This window comes from Hylobates moloch, unplaced genomic scaffold, assembly GCF_009828535.3.
Source record: "Hylobates moloch isolate HMO894 unplaced genomic scaffold, HMol_V3 SCAFFOLD_2, whole genome shotgun sequence".
Lineage (NCBI taxonomy): Eukaryota > Metazoa > Chordata > Mammalia > Primates > Hylobatidae > Hylobates > Hylobates moloch.
The window spans coordinates 8,583,191-8,607,835 of NW_026652277.1; the positions used below are offsets into that span (position 1 = coordinate 8,583,191).

Below are 24,645 nucleotides of genomic sequence, written 5' to 3' on the forward strand. Positions count from 1 at the left end.
GTAAGAGCAATCTTCAATAGTTAATTAAATATCATATTAATGATCTGCTTCATTTTGAGTAAACTAGTGCTTCTATTCTAGAAAGTGGTATAAAAAAAACCAGGTGAATATAATATAATAAATATAATACTTTCTGTATATAATGTGCCCGACTGAAAAATTTATGATTATATTTTCCAAGTAAATTACTAGATTTGCACAGCTAGGTTTAAAAGAGAAAAAGGTCAGCAAAAATGTGGGGTGGGTTATGGTAATTTCCATACACCACACCCCAAACTGGCAAAGGTATATCACAATTAATCATCTTATGACGTTAGAAGAGTGTCTGTTTCCACCCGAGTTACACAATGGCAGAGATATACATGCATTGAATTCTGCTACACCTTAAACAAAGGATACAAATTGCTAAGGAAAGGACAGTCTCAGCCAGCAATATCAATTCTCAGAACCAGAAGAGAAAGTAAGATCTTTTCACATGCTTTCCTTTCTTTCCGTTGCATTTTGCATTCTTCTTATCCATTCTATGTCCTTTCCCACCCCTCCTAGGCCTCTATCGATTAAGGTTGCACTGTTCCACTGCTTTACACCAGGGTCCAGTGGCTACATCCCTCTCCTTGTCTAAATCTGCTTTAAAGAAAGCCTCTGATAATCTTTCCCCCCCACCCCCCGGCCCTTGGGTAGAGCAACAATTTATAGTATTGCCATACCCAGGAGAGTTGCATTTTAACAGCAATCTAATGCCTTGGGGTAAGAAATGAAACTCTTCCTATACAATTGCAGGCATCAGTAAGCAGATGGGACATTTATCTGAAAGGTTTTCCTAGTCCCTGGAACTCTGTGGGACTTCTCCAATCCCATCTATGTAGAAAGTTATTCCAGACATTGCTAATGTTACCATCATCTGCATCATGTTTTTTACTCTAACACGTCGTTAACTTCAGCAAACTCACCTTCCCTGGATACCCGCCTTGTGCTGGACAATGTGATCAAGTTCCCATATGAAACTCTTCTACAACTCCCTTCCCCAGATTTATGTAGACATTTCAATGCTGACCCATTTTTGTTGTTTTACTGTATCTATTCTTAAATAGAAGAATCAGTGCCAGGCAGGAGAGAAACATAAACTTGGGAAGGAGAAGAAAAGCAAAAAACTGGAATAACCTATAAAGAATACAACAAAACAATGTAGAGTACAGAGAACATTATCTTTCAAGCCGATTTACAGGTACCATTCAGTTCATTTAGGCTACCTCACTTACGGTAGTGGATTCGTTGAATTAGATAATAGTCTCAATCTGTCATTTCCCTGTTCCTTGCATAGATAATACCTCTGAGTCATACTCCCTAGAGCATAGTTAATTGATAAAAGGGTGCTTTTAGGACACACCAAAGTCCAAAAAAAAAAAAAATAGCAAATCAACATCAAGGCAGCTAACTAGAAAGGAGAAGGAGAATCGTAACTGGTTGCATGATTTGGTTGCTAATCTGATCATTGGGAACACCTTCATGATTTATGTAACCATATGACATAGTTCTACTATGTATTGGCAGAGTCAATATGATTGTAATTGCTGAAACGAATGTATGCTCCCTCAGTTCACTTAATTAGATAGACGTCCTTTGGCTGACTATAGTTTATTTGCTGTGACCACTACTGCTCTAAGTGAAAAATCTTATTTCTGGGTTAAATTCTAGACTATATCCTCCCTGGCCTTTACTCCCTTTGAGTCTCTCCACTGTAGTAGGCTCTACACAACAGTTACCATTTTAATCTTCCGAGAAGTGATGGCCATTGTGTCATATTCCTTTTCCCCAAATATTTTATAGTTATCTGATTCTTAAAAGATAAAGACAAAATTCTTTAGTTTATCACTCAGTACTTTGTAGTCTAAATCTACCTGCTTTTCAACCTAATTTCTCATGAATCTCCTGCATTAATCCTCCACTTTATTCTGGGTTTTTACCCATTTATCTCCCATTTCCCCTAGAATTGAGTTAAGGTGGAATCTCGCTCTGTCACCCAGGCTGGAGTACAATGGCATGGCATGGTCTCGGCTCACTGCAACCTCCACCTCCCAGGTTCAAGCAATTCTCCTGCCTCATCCTCCAGAGTAGCTGGGACTACAGGCACATGCCACCACGCCTGGCTAATTTTTGTATTTTTAGTAGAGATGGGGTTTCACTATGTTGGCCAGGCTGGTCTCGAACTCCTGACCTCATGATCCACCCGCCTCAGCTTCCCAAAGTGCTGGGATTACAGGTGTGAGCCACCACGCCAGGCCTGATTCTGCTGCTTTCTAGTTATATGACCTTGCATAAGTTACTTAACGTCTTTGTACTCAATTTACTTATCTGTAAAATAAAATAGCTATACCTTGTATCTCCTAGAATTTTTATGGATTATAATTTTAAACTTGATCAATATTTAGATTAATACTTTGCTATTATGAATCACTTTAAATTTGTTATTACATAACAAAATAAAGCAGATAGCTATTATTTCACTGAATTCTAAGTACCACGAGAGTGACTTACCACATATATTTTGCTGTATCTCCTGAATTTAGAAAAGTTCATGGCATTTTCAAGACAATAAATACTTGTTGACTAATAATAGTAATTATTATGCATCTTATTTTGGGCTCTAATTATTATAACTCTTCTCACACAGGCATGCATAAATGTTACAAGTGTGGCCAGAGTGATACTCTACCTAAATTGTCTACATTTACAAGCCTTGTTTTTTGAGTGTATTGTATGAGAAAGTTAAAAAGTCATGGCTTCTCATTACACTAAATTTACTTTTCTGCCTCACGGACATTTGGTAAATCATGGCACCTACATATTTACACCTGTAGACATCTGTAAATTAGTTTAAGTTACCCAACAATGAATAGATAATTTTAAAATAATAATATCAGGTTCATGTGTTTACTTACTTACTTTACTTAATTGTAAAATTAATTAAAATTTTATATCTTATCATCTTATAACAAATGATCATTGATCCTATGAAACAGTTTCAAAATGGGACTCTGAATAAAGACCATTTATGACGAGTCCAGAGTGTGAACTTTACAGAGAGTAATGCTTATGTGGCGTCTTTTATTTGTGGTAAGAAATGATTTAATTTTTAAAAAAATTATCCTTGAATCCCCACTGCTCGAAATTACTTCTGTTTATGTACAGAGAGTTGAGCTAGTGAAGGAAAAGGCATATAAATTAATGGGGTCCTTTCCTCCACTTGAGTACAACTTAGCTTCAAGATTGAGGATGTGATAGGAACCATGGCCAAATAACACTTACAAACTTTAACAATCAAACTAATCCCTCTTAGCAAGGGGAGAAAATATAAAACATGAACTGCTGCTTGACACAGAGCCTGGGCTAGGAGGTGAACAGGCTGTAAAGACTTGTTGCATTAATTCAGTTACTTGGTTTTACTTTTAGAATTTGAGAAATAAGGGTATTTATCTCAAGAAAAAGGGCTCTGGTCTCCATCCCACTTTAGATTTTATTTTAAATGGAGAAGTTCATATTAAGGAAATGCTTTGGAAAACAGGTAAATATGGTCAAGCCATAAGAGTAACTCTATGTGTTTTTCTCACCAATATGTCCTCAGTTCTAGAGCAGTTTTTGACACATAATTGGGGAATTGGTAATAATTTGTTGAATGTCTCAAGTCTTTCTTATGAAGATATCCTAGACTTCAGTTAACAAATAAATAAATTGATTGACCAATTATTTACAGTTTGCTTCATTGTCTTAGCATCCTCTATTGATCTTTTTATTTCTCAGAATCCTTTTAAGAGTTGAGATGAAAGTGTTGATGACCTTCTATCCCTAAATATTCCAGTGTGTATTATTAAAAATAAGAGCACTCTCCAATATCATCACTACATGAATTAGGAAATTTAACATTACTAATGTTAAATATATAACACATTGTCTAATCCACAGCTTATATTCAAAGTCTTTAATTGTCCTAATAATTTTTTTTTTTTGAGACAAGAGTCTCACTCTGTCACCCAGGCTGGAGTGACACACCGTCTGCCATGGCACAACTGTGGCTCACTGCAGCCTCAAACTCCTGGGCTCAAGCCATCCTCCCACCTCAGCCTTCCAAATAGCTGGAACTACAGGCATGCACCAGCACACCTGGCTAATTTTTGCAGTTTTTGGAGACACGAGGTTTCACTATGTTCCCCAGGCTGGTCTGGAACTCCTGGGCTCAAGCAATCCGCCCATCTTGTCCTCCCAAATTGCTAAGATTATAGGCGTGAGCCAACATGCCTGGCCAATAATATTTTTAATAAGATCCAGTCCAGAATCACACATTGCATTTAGTTTCATGTAGTGTTGAACAATTTCTCAGTCTTTGTCTTTCCGGGCCTTGGCATTTTTGGAGATCGATCAATTATTTTTGTATAAGGCACTCTGATTTCAGTTTGTCTGATGTTTCTTCATGATATGATTCAAATTATGCAGTTTTGGGGAAGAGGACAGGAATACCACAAATGCGATGTGGTGTCCTTCTCGGTATGTTATTTCAGGAGGCACTTGAATTTGGTTTGCTATTACTGATGACTTTAGTTGTAGTTGCTTGATAAATGTGCTGTCCACTCGGTTTCTCGACTATAGAATCTCTATTTTCCTCTTTGTATGTATTTGTGAGGAGACACTCAGAGACTATGAGGGGAGACTCTGAGACTAATGTCTGTTTGTGAGGGGATGCTCTAAGACTATGCAAATATCCCCTTCTTCACCAAACTTTGAACTACTGGTTTTAGCATATTTATAAGCATATTTTAGTATATGATTTTCTAACTCTATCACTGTATCCCAGATTATTGATTATAAGCAGAGTATTAAAGAGATATTTTCAAGATATTTTCAACTATGTATAATGACAAATTTAAAAAGCCGTATTAAAGATAAGTGGATGCATAGATTAGAGCCACAGAGATTAGAAAAATGAACATCATTTTAACTCTGGGGGACTTTTTTTTTCCAGCAATGAGATTCTTTCTCTTTAGCCACAGCACCAAACTCTGAACCGGCTGAGCCTGGTTAGCCCTTGATCCATTGTGTAAGTGTGAGTAAATTCCTAAATCACTTTGAACTTGATTTCTTTCTCTTTAAAAACATTATTATTAACAATATATAATATTATATAATAAAGGTATCATAATATTATATATTATTAATATATAATATTGCTGTATAACAATATTGTTGTTATTATATATAATAATATTGGATCTTCCTTTACTTCCCAAGAATGAGTAAAAAAAAAATCATTATTATGATGGATATTTGAACTCTTTGATGGAAGGTAATTTATCAAGCCCAGATCAAATTATTAGTTCCTATTATGTCTATAAATATTCTTCCTGTTTCTGAGGGCACTATATCTCCCAAACTTTATTCTATGTGAGACACCACTGCCAACTCCCATGATCTGATTTTTGGAACACGTAGCAGCTCTTGCCAAAGGAGTCTGACACAAATGAAGCGTCCTCTAGCCTCAAGTCTTCCTTATTCACACTTTCTCTTTAAAAACATTTCTGGTTGATGCCCAAGGCATCTATTTCACAATCTTAATTTCAATTTGCCTCACCCTTAGGTGGGACTCTCTCCTGCTGATTTTGCAAAAGTTCAACTTTTTCTGTTTGCAACTACCTAGATTGGAAATGGTTATAGACTGAGACAGTGTAACTGGCAAAGTGACTCCCCACTGGGACTAACTCGGCTCAGCCTCCCAGTTCTAAGGAAGGCTCACCACCAACTCAGGGAGCAGAAACGTCGTCTGCAGGTGGGGATTCTCCTAGCTGAATTCTCTTTTGAGAAGATACATGGAGCATAAGTACAGCCCAGGATGGAGCTGTTCTGGAATACCCTTCAAATTTAATGGGAGAAATAGCCATGCTACAAAGTACTTTCAAAGACAGTCCTTTAGCCCCACAGACTTAACTTGTGAGATCAGCTTGTTTCTGATCATCCTTTGTAAAACACACAAGAGGAGTGACACATTGTCATTCTCTCACCTAGATATAAACCCACATCATTTACTCAAACTAGATTAATCCTCTTAACACCTCTGCAATGTGGATTTTCTTCACTCAACTGCAGAACAATTCTTACAACTGGTTCTTGTTTCAGCAAGAAGCATATAAGAAGCTTCATGGCTAAGCCAGAAATTGTCTTATATGCTCTGGCAGCTCATTGGTATGATGTAACTGAATGGCCTGCTTTGATTCTGGTTTGCTTGTACTTACCTGGGTTCCCTGACTCCCTCCCAAGTACAGGCCTTGTTGCTGCAACTATAGACACACTCTATCTCAATGACCTTTATTTGTCTCAACTTTTCCTTGGCAATCTGAGCTCTGGCTTCTCATGCTTACTTGTTGTGGCCAACAACCCCAGTGCAGCAGGAGTGGAAATGCATCATATGTTGAAAGAAACTGGAAATTAAAGCATTAAAACCACTCTGATTCCTATTTGGGTGACTGCCACATCCCTTTCCACCAAAGAGTTCATTGGACATCTCCGGGATATTCAGCCACTCCTGTAAAACAGGCATGTTGTGAATTGAAATAGCATATTTTGCTATTTTTGCATAGCTAATACCAATGGTCTACAGAATGAGCTGATGACTTAAATAAATTAGTTCCTTCCATTTCTAATTTAATTCTGTGAAAAACTCAAACTGAGGTAGTCACATCATATCTTAGCCTAAGAAGAGATTTTTCACATGAGAAAAATCAAGCCTAAGGATTGGATAACTCATTCCAAAATGAAACAGACCATCTGGACTTAAAGTTTTGGTTTTCTGCACCTTAGTTTTACCTTTTAATGACTTTAAAAACTGAAGAGTAAGAAGGAAAAGAAAAAACCCTTGGGGAAAAATGTAGTTGGTTTTAATATTGTTACTATCAGTATCACCACCACAATTAAATCCTGTGCTCAGTGATATGGGTATGTCACTTAACCTTGTTTGTCCTTGACTCAGAAGATTTGGAAGATACTGTGAAACACCTTTAGTGTTTTTCTAAAGACAAAATTTGCATTCTTTTTCTTTAGGAATATCTACATTTCCCAGTAGTACTTTGAATATGACCATGTGCACAGATGTGATTGATATTGATTTTGAGTGTGTGTAAGCTACATACTAGGCTATGGACATATCATAAAATCAAACATGGCACGATAGGGCTTTAGGAATGGGCCCAAGGGCTTCAGCCAGAAAATGATCTCAAGTCTTCTTAGACATTTAATACTATATATTTAATATATTTTTCTTGAATTTTAATCACAGTTGAAAGTCTCTAAAAGTCTGAATTAGTTGTCTTTGATCTTTTTAGTTCAATAGATTAAAAGCCTCAAAGCATCTCTTATAACAACATAATTTTTACAAAGCTTTCTAAAAGTAAAGATTAATGGTATTTTTCATGATAATAAATGCATTTTAACTGCCCAAACCGAAGCTCAAGAGTGCAATGTAAAGTTGTGCACAATTTTAGGAAGATTTGAGCATTCTTAGGAGTTGAGGATCAACTGCCCAATTTTAATGACATCTTATTTGGCCAATCTTCAGGAAAAAATGGGTTTTGGACTTTTCTTGCAATCTTTTTCCAGCTTCTCCAATCATCAGACAACACACATACACGCAGATATACAGACATACACACCCGCAAATCAATAAGGAGTCAAGGAGAGGTTGTCTTTTCAAAATGTGACTGCATTTAACATTTTGAAAAATTTTCAAACTGGACTCAATGCAGTTGAATGCCTGAAGTGTTCAGAGAGATTTAAAGACATGTACTCCTTCCTGTTATCCCCACACGGTTTAATGGGTGAGGTGAGAGATCACCTCAAGATTATTTCCAAGCCAAGAACAGAAAAGATGAAGAAAAACAAAATCAAACAAAAATGTTAGGCCTTTTATATGCTAGATCTTTTGTATATTAGTGATCTAGCATAGCAGGGATGTACTTAAAAAGGGAACACACAGGATATTTACCTATATCTATCTATGTATTTATGCATTATACACATATAAAGATGATTTGTCTGTCCTAGCTGAAGATTCAATCATTTTCTTCTAATTTCGGATCTAGTTACACAATCTGTCTACGTTTAATTTGCTGTTAAAAATATATACTATGGCAACCAAAATGCCTATCAATGATAGACTGGATAAAGAAAATGTGGCACATACACACCATGGAATACTATGCAGCCAGAAAAAAGAATGAGTTAATGTCCTTTGCAGGGACATGGATGAAGCTGGAAGCCATCATTCTCAGCAAACTGACACAGGAACAGAAATCCAAACACCGCATGTTCTCGCTCATAAGTGGGAGTTGAACAATGAGAACACATGGACACAGGGAGGGCCTGTGACACACACTGGGGCCTGTCAGGGGGTGGGGGCTAGGGGAGGGATAGCATTAGGAGAAATACCTAATGTAGATGACGGGATGATGGGTACAGTAAACCACCATGGCACGCGTATACCTATGTAACAAATCTGCACGTTCTGCACATGTATCCAAGAACTTAAAGTATAATAAAAATTATAATAAAGTAAAGTATAATAAAAATTATATATATACATCGATAGATAGATAGATAGATAGATAGATAGATAGATAGATAGATAATGTGCATTCTCCAGAAGGCAATTGCTTCTCCCCAAAACATGTTCTACTTCTTTTAAAGCCTCTGGTAAAATTTTATCTAAGCCATCAGATTTAGCAATTTGTAACTGATCTAATCTCTCCACAAAATCCTTGCTTACTGAAATTGCATCCAACAGTTTCTCACTATAAACCATTCAGCTTACATAAAACTGAATGACAAACTATGTCTTTCTTCTTTTTTATTTTCATAGTCTCATGCTGTTTTTCTTTTAACCCCTCCAAATAGATAAGCTTAATCAGAAATCATAAATCATTTCAGCAATTACCAGGTATGGCATTATGAAATAGATAATCATTTAGAATTAACATAATAAACATAAAGAACCACAATATTGGCCATCATCAGATGGAATTTAAGTAACTACAATATTCTTTTTCATTAATCCTCCAATAGAATATAAGGGTTTCTAAAGGTTTATAGGTGAGTGCCATTATCTGAAAGAGGCTTTATTTTTATTCCTTTATTATTTAATGCATTCACTCATTCATCAAACATTGATTATTATCTAAGCACCAAATATTATGTAAGTATAGAGGTAATAATGATGAACAAAAATAGGCACATGATTCATAATTGTTTAGTTTAAACATAAAATTGTCTCAATAATTAACTACGAGGCTGAATGACAAATGTCTACTACATAAACCTCTTTTGAATAGGCAATTATGTTTGGGAATAAAACTTATCCTTGTCTTCTCTATTAATTACTGGGTTGTCTAGCGGTGTGTTTGAGGCAAATTAGGTGCTGAATACATACATATTTAATGATGAAATTTATGTTTATATTAATGTAAAATCTTTGATCTTTTAGATTTTGAAATTCCACTTATTACAGTTTCTTGAGTCTCATATTGAGCTTATAATAAAGGTCTTTGTTTCATTGTAAACCCAAATTCTGGCCAGTCCCTCAACTACTTCTTCACAATAAATACGTCACTATTTCTTGGGCTGCCTAAATTACATGGATTTTATTATATCTGGATTCTCCATAAATCCCCACAAATGCCTAACCTAATGGACAGAAGGTATGGCATTTGTGAAATGGGGACCTGAGAATCCAGGTGATTCCTAACAGTAAATAAGATTAATCCCATGAAACTAGGAAAATTTGCTTAATGTATATGTTATTTGAAGTCTTGTCATACCCTGAAACAATTGGGCTTAAATGCTGGAAAATGAGAGATCAATGTGAGAAGATGAGAAGGTACTCTCCAATTTTTTGTGCCCCATAGTACTTTGCAGAAAAGGCATTTTATGGCTATCTACGGAGCAAGTGGTTGATTGACAGGTTGAATCAACTATTTTTTTCCTGGGAAAGTAAATAGGAGTACTGAAAAGTGTAAAATCAGTTCTATGTTGAGATTTCCAGATGTGATTTGCAATGTCATAACTTTGACATGGGACAACAAAAGATGAGTCTATCTTAGATAGAATCAATATACGATGATTCCCTCCTTTTCTCCTGTTCAACTCAGCTGCAAGAAAACTTGTAGTTCTCCAAGCATGACGAGGCTGGCTTACTTCTGTGCACCTTTAGTTTTTCCCTGAAGTTGTAGTTCTTTCAGAGACCTGCTTAAGGTAGGAGGATGCCTCCCAGTGGATGGTACATATTGGATAGGTGCAGAGACTTGGTCTCTGTCTCTCTTGCCCTGAAGTTCAAGTTTTTCTGAATTAACCTGTGTCCTCAGAATGCCACTTACTCCTCTGGTTACCACTCTAAGATTCTGGCCTGGTTATTTCTTAACTAATCTAATGGCTCTCTGATGCTTCTAAAGAACATTTATGCCATTATCCTCAGCAAACTAACACAGGAACAGAAAACCAAACACTGTATGTTCTCTCATAAGCGGAAACTGAGCAATGAGAACACATGGACACAGGGAGGGAAACAACACACGCTGGGGCTTGTTGGGGGCGCAGGGGGAGGGAGAGCATTAGGATAAATCGCTGATGCATTCAGGGCTTAGTACCTGGGTGATGGGTTGATAGGTGCAGCAAACCACCAGGGCACACGTTTACCTATGTAGCAAACCTGCACTTGTATCTCAGAAATTAAAATTAAAATTAAATTAAATTAAAAAATTATCTAGTATCCTTTTTAGTTTTCAGTAGGAAGATTGTTGTAAATAACCTAATATGACTTATTTACAGAAACAGAAGCTGGAATTATCAATAGTGTTTTTTATTAATGGATTTCTTTTGGATTGCACCATTCTACAACAGCCAGCATGATACTGACCACAAGATAGTCTAAGTAGAAAAATGCTAACTTAGAATTGGCTCATGTTCTAAAATTCCTATATCTTCTTTTTTACAAAATGCCCAATAAACTACAGATTTGCAAATTTTCTTTCTATATTTATAAATAATTCCATATATAGAATATGCTAAGATTTTGGGATATAACATTTGCACAGTTTCGAATCTTTTATTATTAGTGTTCTGCCTTTTCAGTGATGTACTAAAAGATTTTGGACAAATGAATCCCCATGATATCAGCTAGATTTTGAGTGTTTAAAGCAAAATCTTCTTTAAATGCTTCCTTCCTCATTCTTTCCCTATTTTATGGTACTGTTTTTCATTCTGAATTAGCAGCATCTTTGAATTATTCTCATGTCACCGAAGTCATCTGTTATAGTGATATTATTACTTGATAAAGTACAATGTCATTTAATTAACTCCTCACCTCCTGGATAAATTTTATGTGATCACATGTATTTATTCAACCCATAGTTAATGGATGCTTAATATATGCTAGGCACGATGTTAGACATTGAGAAGCAGATTAGTTGGAGAAAAATTGTTGCACAGTTGTTCTATTTCTACTGTCTCCATTACAGAATCTTTTTCATTATTTTCGAAAGGACTTGGCAGCGGAATAGCTAATATGTTATCTTCAACATGATTTCCTTTTCATGACACTCCCTAATCATTTCCCAATATTGGTAAAATGAGGACATGTGAATCAATTGTCTTTGAATTTATTTTTAAATGACTCATGGAGATAATCATCTAAATAGGCAAATATGAAGCACTTATATTTTATTTCTTCATATTAAAGGTCCCTTAAGAACCTCTACTCAAATAAAATGCACCAGTGTTAATGTTTTCTGGAACATATTTAATCCAGTAGTAGTTTAGTTGACTTATCTCTCATCTCTATGAAATTTAATGTTTTTCTTATTCTTCAGGACAAAACTTTTGCTTGAATGCATTGTTTCAGGTGTATCAGTTGAAATACAAATAGAACTGTTGCTATATATACAATATTTATAGCATCAAAAATAAAATCCAGTTCTTCTGCAAATATTAAAAAAACTGATTTGAAAATCAATAGGTTTGGTTAAATATATGGGGACATCATAGGGTCTTGAATGTAGTTGCAGTGCTCTACTCCATATTATCTTATAATTCTGAAGTTACACATCTTTCTAAAGATGTAAGAACAATGTATTATGTACTGAATATTTATATGAGAGCACACTAACTTAGTATGTTCTTTCAAGTCTACTCTTGGAATTTCTTTCTACATTGAAATGCAAGGCTTGATTAGTGGATAGAAAGTATACATTTTGGAGCATTATGCTTATTTCTACCAAATATAAAGTTTCATTATTTTTTGAAATAATTATTTTAAACTCTTAGAGCAATGGGATGAGCAAAATTTTAAAAGTGATCATTATTCTTGAAACTTCCTATGTTAACCCAAATTTAGAACTAAGAAATATACACTTTAATAAATTATCCCCATAAGAAATTTCTCTACAAATTATAGTTTGCATCTCATGTGATCATAACATTAAGCTTGAAACTTAACAATTCTACATCATTTTTCATACTTAAGACACCTTGGAAAAGCATTAACTAATTAATCAAATTAGATAACAATTCTGTTATGAACTGAACATTATATTGAATCATTTGCTGCAGAATATCAAGATGGCATATGTATAGATGTCACTTTTGAAGTAATGATTATAGCCATGTGCAGTAAAGTATTTGTTACCTTATCTAATTAATACACATTTTGGCACGTCAGGGTTTGTGGATAATTATAGTTTTCTATTGCAGTAATAATTTGTATGATTTATGAAGCCTATGAAACAACAACGTGAGCCAAAAAGCTGTCTGGAATAATTACAGTTAAGCAGTGTGATCAACAGGTATGCCCAGCCAAGAGAACACAGCCCTGGGGATAAGATCCTCAAACAAACAGAAGCGACTAGAGCTGTTCAGTTCTCAGCCTGCTTTTTCTCACCTGAAAAAAAATGGCCCACCCACTGTTTTCAGCTGTGTTAACAAAGCACTGATTGCTTAAGTCTATGTGGTTATTTTCCAAAGGTTCATGTGCTAATGTGGAGGACTTCATAAAAAAACAAAACAATAATCATGGATCATATAAATTTTCAATTATTTCAAGGAAGACTGAATGTCGACACATTTAATTTGTTTAAGAATGCCAATGCCTTCTGTGGCTACCGAAAACTCTTACCTAGAATCTGAATTCCTTCTACTCCAGTTAGTGATAGAACACTCTTCGCCCTGCCATACTGGCCATTCCAATAGGCTGTGAGTCTGGCGTCCTTACTGAAGCAAGATACCTGGAGTCATTGTCCTAGTGGGACTATAGAATAGAGTTTGTCTCCCAAGAACTTTGCTCATATAAAGGAATTGACTGTCTCGAAACTTAAGAGTTGGAAAAGAGCCCAGCTATCATTGTCCACATTTATATAATAAATTTTAGGAAGTTGGTGAGTTGTAGGAGGTCTACAGGTTATTCTTTATTGGACATTGCTTTTGCTTTGCTAAGTCTACTTTGACCTTCCCATCAGTCATTTTTTTTTTTGCTTCATATTAATATCCTCAAGGTACATAATGTTTTAATTGGCTTTCAGCACATACACTGAAGCAGGAGATCCTATCTCATGGAAAGAAGCAGCTGTAAATTTCTGTGAACTGTTCTCAGTATAAGGGGAGTTCTTAAATTAGTTTGATTTTTCTCAGAAAGACTAACACATTAATATCTTGCAAGAGTATATTGAATTTTTAGTTATTAACTCCAGGTAGAGCCAGGTTCTTACTGTCTTTTTATACTGGAAGACTAAAAGATAACATCAAATAATACTGACTGTTGAAAGCAGTGTCATAGGATATTCCACTTTAAAATTAATGCTATATTGTAGAGTCAGCAATCCGTAGCATGATAGCCACTTTTGTGTAAGTCGGAAAGTTATACTGCAAGAGAAGGGCAACAGCTCCACAAGTGGTCTGGAATGGAAATCAGGAATTTCTCTTGACACATTAAACTAAGCAGTCGCCTTCATTGACTCCAAATTTATCAAGGACTCGTTTTATGGTGAGTCAAGGCAAAGAGATGAAACAGATGAGGTAGATCAAGGATGCGAATTGGGGCCAAGAGAATCTGTAACTCAACCTCAACCCATGGTGACAAATTGTCTTTGAACTGTCAAGCCTTCTCTCACAATGGGTTAATCGTCATCTAAAATGAAAATCCCTCTCTTTGACTTTCAAAATATTTGTTAGAGAAAAAAAGTGGAATAAACACACACACACACACACACAAATAGCAAAGAAAATTTTTTCATTCCAAACAAGAAGCTACTTTTGGTAGAAAATGTATCATTTTTAGGAGCAGTAAAATATTAAAGATGAATATCCTTACTATTTGAATCCTAAAGTTACATTTAGGCCTTTTCTATTTTACTAGGCACAGTAGAAAGTTCAGGTCAAATGGTAACTCTAGAAAGAAACAACATCTGTGCTTTTAAATGTTTTAAGTAGAATTTTAGAGATAGATATTTAAGTAATTAAGTCCATTCTGCCCCTGGGCTTAGCATGCAGGCAACGTCCAAAATACCCATTCCCTTGCCTCCTCCTCTCTATTCTAACGCGGCAGCTTGTCCCCTTCTCCCACACACAGAGGCAGACACATATGCTTCCTGTAGCTTCCTGTAAATGACAATGGCCCCAGTAGGTTAAAACCCTTCCAAGAAAACCAACAAACAAAAAAGGTAAAATAAAGTTCAGAAATCCAAAGGTCAAAGAGTAGAGTGAAACCAAAAGCTATGTCAGGATATTAAGGGGAGGTAAAAACAGGGTGAAAACATACTGTTAATCTCCATGATTACAACTTCATCTTACAGTTTCCTTCTCATCATGGATGAGGACAGTTTGGTGAAACTGAGGTTGGAATTATATATGTGTAGCATGGATGCATATATGTATATATATGCACACACACATAGAAACAAATATACTGTTACACATGTTTAATCCTGTATGAACTTCTATGTACGGCTTTGCATAAAAACTAAGATTATGCATTAAAAACATTTTACATCTTCAATGGCTTTTGCTGTCATTTCCAGGCATCACTCATGTCTTTTCCTTTTTTGGTTATTGGCTAACTTCTATTTCTTTAATATTTGCCACTTACCAAAATTGATGCTGTTATTCAAAGAATGTATTTTATGAAAATTTCAATTAAGGCTATGTGTGTATAGCAGTTTGCTTTTTCAAATTATGGATGTCCTTACAAAATTGATTTATTAACCATACATTTTATTTTATTTTAAAGTTCAACCATACACTTTAAAATAAAATAAAACGTATGGGTAATAAATACACTTTCTTTATTTATTTATTTTTGAGACAGGGTCTCACTCTGTTTTCCAGGCTGGAGTGCAGTGGTGCAATCTTGGATCACAGCAACCTCGGCCTCCTGGGCTCAAGTGATCCTCCCACCTCAGCCTCCTGAGTACCTGAGACTACAGGCACATCCCACCAAACCCCAATAATTTCTTCTGTATTTTTTGTAGAGACAGGGTTTCCCCATGTTGTCCAGGCTGGTCTCAAACTCCTGGGTTCAAGCGATCAGCCCACCTGAGCCTCCCAAAGTGCTGGGATTTCAAGTGTGATACTTATCACAGACTTTAAAAATATTAAAATGACTGCTATTTAAAATATGAAGCTGTTAATGTTATTTCCCAGAATCATTTACATGTGGGCAAGTCTTGTTCACCTTGTCCAGTTGTTTTTTTCCACCATTACTTTCTTGTTCAAATGCATTATCCAGTAATGTCGTTATATGAATGTACTCTTGCCAAAGGCGCTAACAAGGCTGGAAATGAACACAGTTTATACCTGGGGTCTGTAGTCAACAGGCTCTGTGTTCTTCATTAAACGGTGACCAAACCGGAGGTGTTGCCGGGAATTACACTGCCTCCTCTTTCCAGGAACTGTCTTCTTTCACCTCAAGAAGCAAAGGCTCTCTTTCATTTTGTTTTGCTCTCAATAGCTTCTTTCACAGGGGATAAAAAAACACTAAAATCTTGTGTATCTTTAGACATTTTTTTTTCAATTTTCCAGAAAATTATTCTCTGAAGAGTAGCTTCCTTGCTTTGAAGATGCAACTCTTTTGACCTTAACTCTTTTCATTGCCCATTTTTTGGCAGTGACCCCCCTAAAACAAGAAAAACAATGAACAACCTGAACTGGACTCCTGCCAAGTCCACAAACCGATTTTGCAAGTGAGATGACTCATTGCCAGAAGAATTGTAGACCTATTGACCTTAGTGTTTCTTTATTTTTTATATTTTGAGACAGGGTCTTGCTCTGTCACCCAGGTGGAGTACAGTGATGCAATAATAGCTCACCTCAGCCTCCCGAGCTCAAGTGATCCTCCCATCTCAGTCTCCTGTGTATCTGGGACCACAGGTGCCACCACTACACCCTGCTTATTATCTTTTTAAATTTTTTTTGTACAGATAGAGTCTCACTATATTGCCTAGGCTGACAGAGTATTTTTTTTCCTTAATTATTCTTTATTCTCAAATGCAGTGAATAGTCACAGTAGCCCACCACGGGGGCTTCATTTTTAGACATTACAGTAACTAGGGGAATTTTATTAAGGAGCCAGAAACTAAACTATTATTGTTATTATTATTATTCTTTAAACCAAACTACAGACTTACTCAGATTTCATCAGTCTTCCCATCAGTGTTCTCTTTCTGGTCCATGATCCAATGTAGGATTCCACATCACAGTTAGTTTTTATGACTCCATGTCCTCTCCCGCTCCGTGATGGTTCCTCAGTATCTCTTTGTCTTCCAGGACCTGACACTTTTGAAGAGTACAGCTGTTTTGAAGAATGTCCTGCAGTTTGGATCTGCCTAATGTGTTTCAATGAATAAATGTTACTTGTGCATTGTTGACCAAGAGTACCACAGAAATGATAAGCCCTTCTTAGTGTATCAAATCAGGTAGTGTGGGATGTCAATATGTCTTATTACTGGTGATATTAATCTTGATCACTTGGCTGAGATGGCATCTTCCAGGTGCTTCCATTTTTTAAAATTACTATTTTTCCTTTAGCAATTAATGGGTATCTTGAGGGTGATAATTTTGCACTAGGCACATATAATCTTTCTCCTCAAAGTTTTACCCATGAATTTTGGTTTTCATTGGTACATCTTGCCTGCAACAATTATTACTGTGGTATTCTATTGGTGAATTCAGATTTCCATCTTCTTTCTACATTTATTCATTGGGAGAGCTGTTATCTCCCATTCATTCATTCATTCATTCATCCATTTCTTTATGGCATAGACTCACGGACACTTATTGTATTCTCTTGGTAAAAATAATCTATTAATTTTTTTATATTATACTTTAAGTTTTAGGGTACATGTGCACAACGTGCAGGTTTGTTACATATGTATACATGTGCCATGTTGGTGTGCTGCACCCATTAACTCATCATTAACATTAGGTATATCTCCTAATGCTATCCCTCCCCTCTACCCCTACCTCACAACAGGCCCCGGTGTGTGATGTTCCCCTTCCTGTGTTCATGCGTTCTCATTGTTCAATTCCCACCTATGAGTGAGAAGATGTGGTGTTTGGTTTTTTATCCTTGCGACAGAGTATTTTTAATTTTATGTTTTCTATCAGTTGGGGACAGTGATGAGATCTGATTTGATTCTGTCTGAATTTCAGTAGCTTTATCATCTACATGTGTCTTCATAGTGTGTTTTTAGAGTTTGCTTTAAAATTCTTCTTGAGATATGTTTTCTACCTCCTGACCGTAGAAGTGAAACAGCTAGATTGCAAGTCATTAAGTGTATCCAATAACTTTGATTCTTTAAAGCTCTTACTCAATTTTCCTCTATGTACTGCAATTAAATTCATCTGACAATCCTCATACATTGTTGATTTACCAAATTAAATAAATGATCTCACTGAGATGTGTTATATTTTTTTGCTGCCAAATTTATGCAGAGTGCTTCTATATCATTTAATATTGAAGATTGCTTCAACATGGATGGTAAAGTGGATAATTATGGTGATTGGACAATTCAAAGATATTAAAACACCTGTTCCACAATAATTTGAATGTGTTCCATCAAACTTTTGTTTGGGAATTTAAAACTACTTAATTATATGGTTAAATAAAACACATTTTTATCTTTCTTTAGTATATGATAGACTAATATTAGAAGTTGGGTAGAGTAAATCTTGGAAAAACACCATTTAAAGTAAAATATTGAAAGATTTTAAAATGTTAAGATTTTAAACAATGGTCCAACCACATTAGAAAACAGCTTAGAAATTTCTTAAATAGACTTACAGTCTATAACTAGCCATTTAAGTCCTAGATATTTACCCAAAAGAAATGAAAGCATATTTCCAAACAAAGACTTGTGCATAAATATTTATAGAAGTTTTATTTGTAATAGCTGAAACTGGAAACAAACTAATTGTCCATCAACAGATGAATGCACAAACAATTGAATACTGTTTAGTGATAAAAAGAATAAATTATTATTATATATAACATTGAAAAATCTCAAAATGATTATATTGAGTGAAAGAAAATGCAAACTAATTTGTAATGGTGGGAAGCAGATCAGTGGTTGCCTGGGGATGGGGTAGGAAGTAGTGGGAAGAGAGTTTACAAAGGGGCAGGAGGAAATTTTTGGGTGATGAGTACATTCAATAAATAATTTTGGTGACAGTTACATGGATGGTGACATATACATATGTCAAAACATCTCATTGTATGCTTTACACATGGACAGCCTTTTGCATGTTAATTTTACTTTAATAAAGTTATTTTTAAAAGGTAAACAATGGGTTTCTACCGAAAGGAAATCATATAAAAAAGATACCTGCACTTAGACATTTATCGCAGCACAATTCACAATAGCAAAGATGTAGAATCAACCTAAGCGTCCATTAACAGATGATTGGATAAAGAAAATGTAAATATACACCACGGAATAATTTTAGCCATAGAAAGAATGAAATGATGTCTTTTGCAGCAACAAGGATGGAATCATAGGCTATTATCTTAAGTAAAATAACTCAGAAACAGAAAGTCAAACACTCCATATTCACATTTATCAGTGAGAGCTAAATAATGTGTACACATGGACATAGAGAGTGGAATAATAGACATAGAAGACTCGGATGAGTGGGAGAGTAGGAGCAGGATGAGGGATGAGTAACTGCAAAACAGGTGTTGTGTACATTATTCGAGTGATGGTTCCACTAGACGCTTGGACTTCATCAGCAATATATCCATGTAACAAAACTGCACTTACACTCCTAAACTTATATAAATTTTATAAGGTAAACATAAAGAACACCATATACCACCTATATCCTTGTATCAATAAGCAAGTTTGGGGGAAATTGAGATGAGAAGACCCATCATGACTGAAATGGGAGAGCTGATGCCTTCTCTAATGCCAAAATTGTCTTAAGATTTCTCACTGCAACCCTTCCTTCGTCACAGCAAAGGTGCAGGGAGGGCAAAGGCACTCAAATTCTAAGAAATACTCTTATAGGGGAAAATAGGGATAAGATCTAAAGTTCCACTTGTTTTGATCTTGTAGATTCAACCATTCATTTATTCACTCATTCATGCAACAAGTGTTTGTCAGGTGCCAACGGTGGGCAAAATATTGTATTCTCATTAGGGATAGAAATGAAATGAAAACAGATGCCTTCCTCATGGCGTTTATGTTATAGATAAGGGAGAAAGATATTATCAAGTACTCAAACAAATTCACAGTGACAGTTGTAACAAAAGTTATTCAGGAGAGCTTCAACATGATGCAAAACCCTATGTTCAGTGATTTTACCTAATTAGGAAGAACTCAGAACCCGCCAGGATGGGGAACTCAGGAAGCATCAGTTATATATTTATATAAAATGCATATACTGCATCTTATACATGATATACAATATAACATAACATATTATTATTACATAGCATCATTGTCTGCTTGAATACACAAAATTAAATGCAGAGATAGAAGAAGCTAACATTTGCATCTGGCAACATAGCCTGATATGGTTTGGCTGTGTCCCCACTCAAATCTCACCTTGAATTGTAATAATCCCCACGTGTCAAGGGTGGGGCCAGGTGGAGATAATTGAATCATGGGGATGCTTTCCCCTGTACTGTTCTTGTGGTAGTGAATAAGTATAAATGGGAGTTTCCCTACACAAGTTCTTCCCTGCCTGCTGCCATGTAAGATGTAACTTTTCTTCTCATTACCTTCCTCCATGATTGTGAGGCCTCTCCAGCCATGTGGAACTGTGAGTCCATTTCACCTCTTTCCTTTATAAATTACTCAGTCTCAGGTATGTCTTTATCAGTAGCATGAGGACAGACTAATACATAGCCTATTAGTTATGGGTGGACTTTGAAGCAAGTCTCTCTCTCTGTCTGTTTTTCGTTTTGTTTTGTTTTGTTTTTTGAGACAGGGTCTGGCTCTGTCACCCAGCATGGCTCACTGCAGCCTCAACCTGCTGGGGTCAAGCAATTATCCCACCTCAGCCTCCCAAGTAGCTAGAACTACAGAACTGTGCCACCACTCCTGGCTAGTTTTTGTGCTTTTTGTAGAGACAGGGTTTTGCCATGTTTCGCTGGCTGGTCTTGAACTACTGGGCTCAAGCAATCTGCTTGCCTTGGCCTCCCAAAGTGCTGGGATTACCAGTATGAGCCAATGAGCCTGACTGAAGCTAGTTTCTTTGTGTTTGGTTTCCAGATCTGCAGTTTGTTAGTCATGGGACCTTGGGAGAATCTCATTACTCTGTTAAGTCTTAGTTACTTCATCAGTAAAAGAATAATAGAATGAATAAGGTCTTAGAGATTACATAAAAGAATGCATAGTAACATTGAATAGACACTAGCTATTATTATTACTACTATGATAAAGATCATTTGTTCATTGTTCCCATGACATGTTTCATGCTTGCTCTAGTCACAGACTTGGGCATATACAAAAATTAAAGAATAAAACAAAACAAAAAATTGCCATGACTGAGGTTGTTAGCAGTTGCATCTCAAGCAGTTTACAGTTTTAGAAAAGGAACAGACATCCATAAATAATGTGAGAAAGAAGTCCAAATTTAATTGTTGTGCTGGAAGACAAAGGTTGCAGGACAAGTCAATAATGTAATTTCTTGACCCTATTGTTATCTTGTGTGTGGGCAAAGGTACTGCTCAGGGGACAATCATAAGAGTGATATGGTTTCCAAGTCACCATAAATGCCCGAGAATATATCCTCAATCCACATGTTTATAGATAAAAGGAATTAAGTGCAATACTGATAGGATGGAGAAAATGAGAAATTTACTTTTTATCTAGGCTGTGATGTATTATTTCTCACTTCATAGCCTGGATTAAGTTTCCTAACATTGACAACATTTTTCTATGTTTCATGTTCATTCATTTATTCATTCATTCACCAAGTATTTTAAGTGCCTATTATGCACCAGGTCCTATTCTAGAAGCTGGTCTACATGGGCAGTATCTTCTTATGAGACATGGTATGATTGCGAGGCATGACTATGTTCTAATATAGATTTTGGAGACCAGTTAATACTTAATTTCAATTTCACATAAACATTTATTCAATCTCTATTCTCTTTCAGACACTACGTTCAGGGTGCAAAAATGAACTAGACAAGATTATCTTGAGCCTTGTGGAGATAATTTAGTGAGAAAGCCACATTGGACAGGCAATTACAAGTGTGATGAATGTGCCACAGTTGCGAGGACAGGATGCTGTGGGAATGTACAGCCAGAGGAGTTCCCTGATCTTTGAGGTCAGAAATATGCTCACTGGTGAATGGAATTTGCTCTGAGAAACGGCTTTAAAAATGAAACCAATGCTCGAACAATAGTTAGTTCCATACCTGACTCACATTTAATACTTTCCGATCTTGTCCCCCTTGCTTCCGTTGCCTGTAATGTTTGTGAACATTATTTTCTACAGTAAGAGATCTCAGGTTCCTTTCTATAGCAAGCGCAACATAATATTCACCCTCCTGTTTTATTCCTTACAGCATCTGGCTCCATATAAGTTTGTTCTTATTATTGTTCAATAACGGCGATGATAGTAAAGGTGGAAAAACTCATACTCAAAAGTGTTGATCAAGGATCTCAGTTACTAATTGAGGAAGGCTGTATTTAATAATTAGAGTTATTTTTCCAAGTAATTTTGAATATATTATGTTTCCTATTATGGCTTATTATATAAATTTCTAAAACCTATGGTAGAATATGTACGTGTATATATATATATATGTACAAGCTATGGCAATTTTTTTATTTTTATTTTTATTATTTTTTTATTTTATTTTTTTGAGACGGAGCCTTGCTCTATCTCCCAGGCTGGAATGAGGTAGCATGATCTTGACTCACTGCAACCTCTGCCTCCCAGGTTGAAGTGATTCTCACGCCTCAGCCTCCTGAGTAGCAGGCACCTGCCACCATATGTACAAGAACGCTTAATCAGATTATTTCATCAACTACATCAATAAATAATATTTAATTACTATTATTGTCCTTTGTGCCTATGATAATTTGTTATCTTTGAATAACTAAAATACTTGCAAATCAAGCAAGGGTTTTGCTTATTTCAGAAACACCTTGAAATTGCATCACTCCTCTTCTTGTTATTGTAGAAATTTTTACTTTTAAATTTTTTTTCTTTTTTTTTTGAGACAGCCTCTCGCTCTGTCACCCAGGCTGGAGTGCAATGGCATGATCTTGACTCACTGCAACCTCCACCTCCCGGGTTCAAGCGATTCTCCTGCTTCAGCCTCCCGAGTAGCTGGGACTACAGGCGCCTGCCACCACGCCCAGCTAATTTTTATACTTTTAATACAGACGTGGTTTCACCGTGTTGGCCAGGATGGTCTCGATCTCTTGACCTTGTGATCCGCCTCCCTCGGCCTCCCAAAGTGCTGGGATTATAGGCATGAGCCACCGCGCCCAGCGTTACTTTTAAATATTTAAAAAAATCTATTTTGCCCTAGATGGCATTGTTTTATGTACCTTATAGCAAGAGTTAATATTTCTCTACAGAAATGACAGGTCACACTTTGTAATGAAAACCAATTTTTAAAAAATTCTTTTTTTGATGTGTTGTAGTTTTAAAAGGAAGATTTAAAACCAAGTATTATAAGAAACTCAAAATAGAGTTTGCATATGGATAGGCTAAGACACAAATTTAAGATTAATAACATATTTACTAAATCTATTACTATCTCTAGGCATTGTTGTAGGATTTTCCATCTATTAACATATATAATCCTCACTGCAACCTTATAAATGCTGACCCTATTGTTATCTTGTGTGTAGGAAGAAGTATTGCTGTGAGGTATGTGAAGAGGTGTATCTATGAGGAACTTTACTTAAGTTCTGATTGGTTATGAAACTTACTCGAGGTAATACAACTAGTAAATACAGGCACTGAGAGTTTAAGCTATCAGTCTGGCTTCAGAGCCCATGCTCTTAATCTGTCTGAAAAAAAAAAAAAGTAACCTTAAAGCTTTCATTTCTCTAATAGGTAGAAGCCACTGCTATGGTGAAGTTCAAGGAATTTATTCCTCAGCAAGCAACAAGAACAGGGACTATCCTGTACAAATATGAGATGACAGCTCCTTTAAACATGATCTACTAAAGTCTCAGGAGTATTTTTAGATGGGACCCAGTGGGTTCACACCGATGGGTTAGATTTTTTAAATTACAATGCATTTTGTTTAGAAGAGGGATTAAAGTATTTGCCAAAATGATTTGTGTTGACAAAATGGCTTAGTACTTTTGGCAGATTTATTTTGGAGAATGGAATAAATTAAGGTGCCTAGCAAAAGATGTGCTACAGCCACTGAAACAATTTCAAGTATTTCAGAATCTCTATTTTTATTCACTTTGCAAAATGTGCTTAGCTGAACTGCCAGTCCCTGTTACATTTCCATTTCTAAGCAATTAATTAAAATCCCAAATCAGGTTTTTCTTGATCATGCCAGCAGGAGTCGGTTACCATGGAAATAGGAAGATCAGTAGTATTTGGAAAAGAGAGGAACAAAACGGCTTGCATTGGTCTTTTATTGCGGAAACATAAGTGATGGTCTAGAGTAGCCTCTTGGCGCAGCCATAGGAAGCTCTGCCCCCAACAGCAAGTGTGGCAGCAACAATTGGAAATTACCGACAGTCCTGAGGATTACATTTTGCCCCCCAGGGATATCATTGGGCCAGTTGAAAAAGTCATTAACTCAGTTTTTTCACGTCTTCTATCTATAGGTTAAACCCCCAAATGTAATTGATTACAGAGTATTCTGTTGTGGCTAAGCAGGATTTCAAATCAATAATTGGCTATATTTTGCAAAGAGCCATCAAAAACCATTTACGATTTTTTTCTTATGTCGAGCCAATATGCTTTAGCTATAAAGCCCATTTCCAGACAACAGTGCAAACTAAGAATGACTGTGATTGAAGCCATACTTATTTACACTTTAGAAAATGAAAGCTTATAGGATGACATCATCTTGCTAACTCAGTAGTGTTATCCTACAGACAGTACTTTAAGAAGGAAAGTATAGTAAATACTAATATG

At 36.0% G+C, this 24,645-nt stretch overlaps 1 long non-coding RNA gene across 1 annotated transcript; it reads left to right on the top strand.

The window, feature by feature from the left end:
• The first annotated feature begins 366 nt into the window (after positions 1 to 366).
• Positions 367 to 16,949, top strand: LOC116474660 (uncharacterized). The gene is made up of 4 exons (XR_004249729.1): positions 367 to 460; positions 5,015 to 5,095; positions 16,182 to 16,256; positions 16,840 to 16,949. It is a non-coding gene; the product is annotated as an uncharacterized LOC116474660 (long non-coding RNA).
• The last annotated feature ends 7,696 nt before the right edge of the window (positions 16,950 to 24,645 follow it).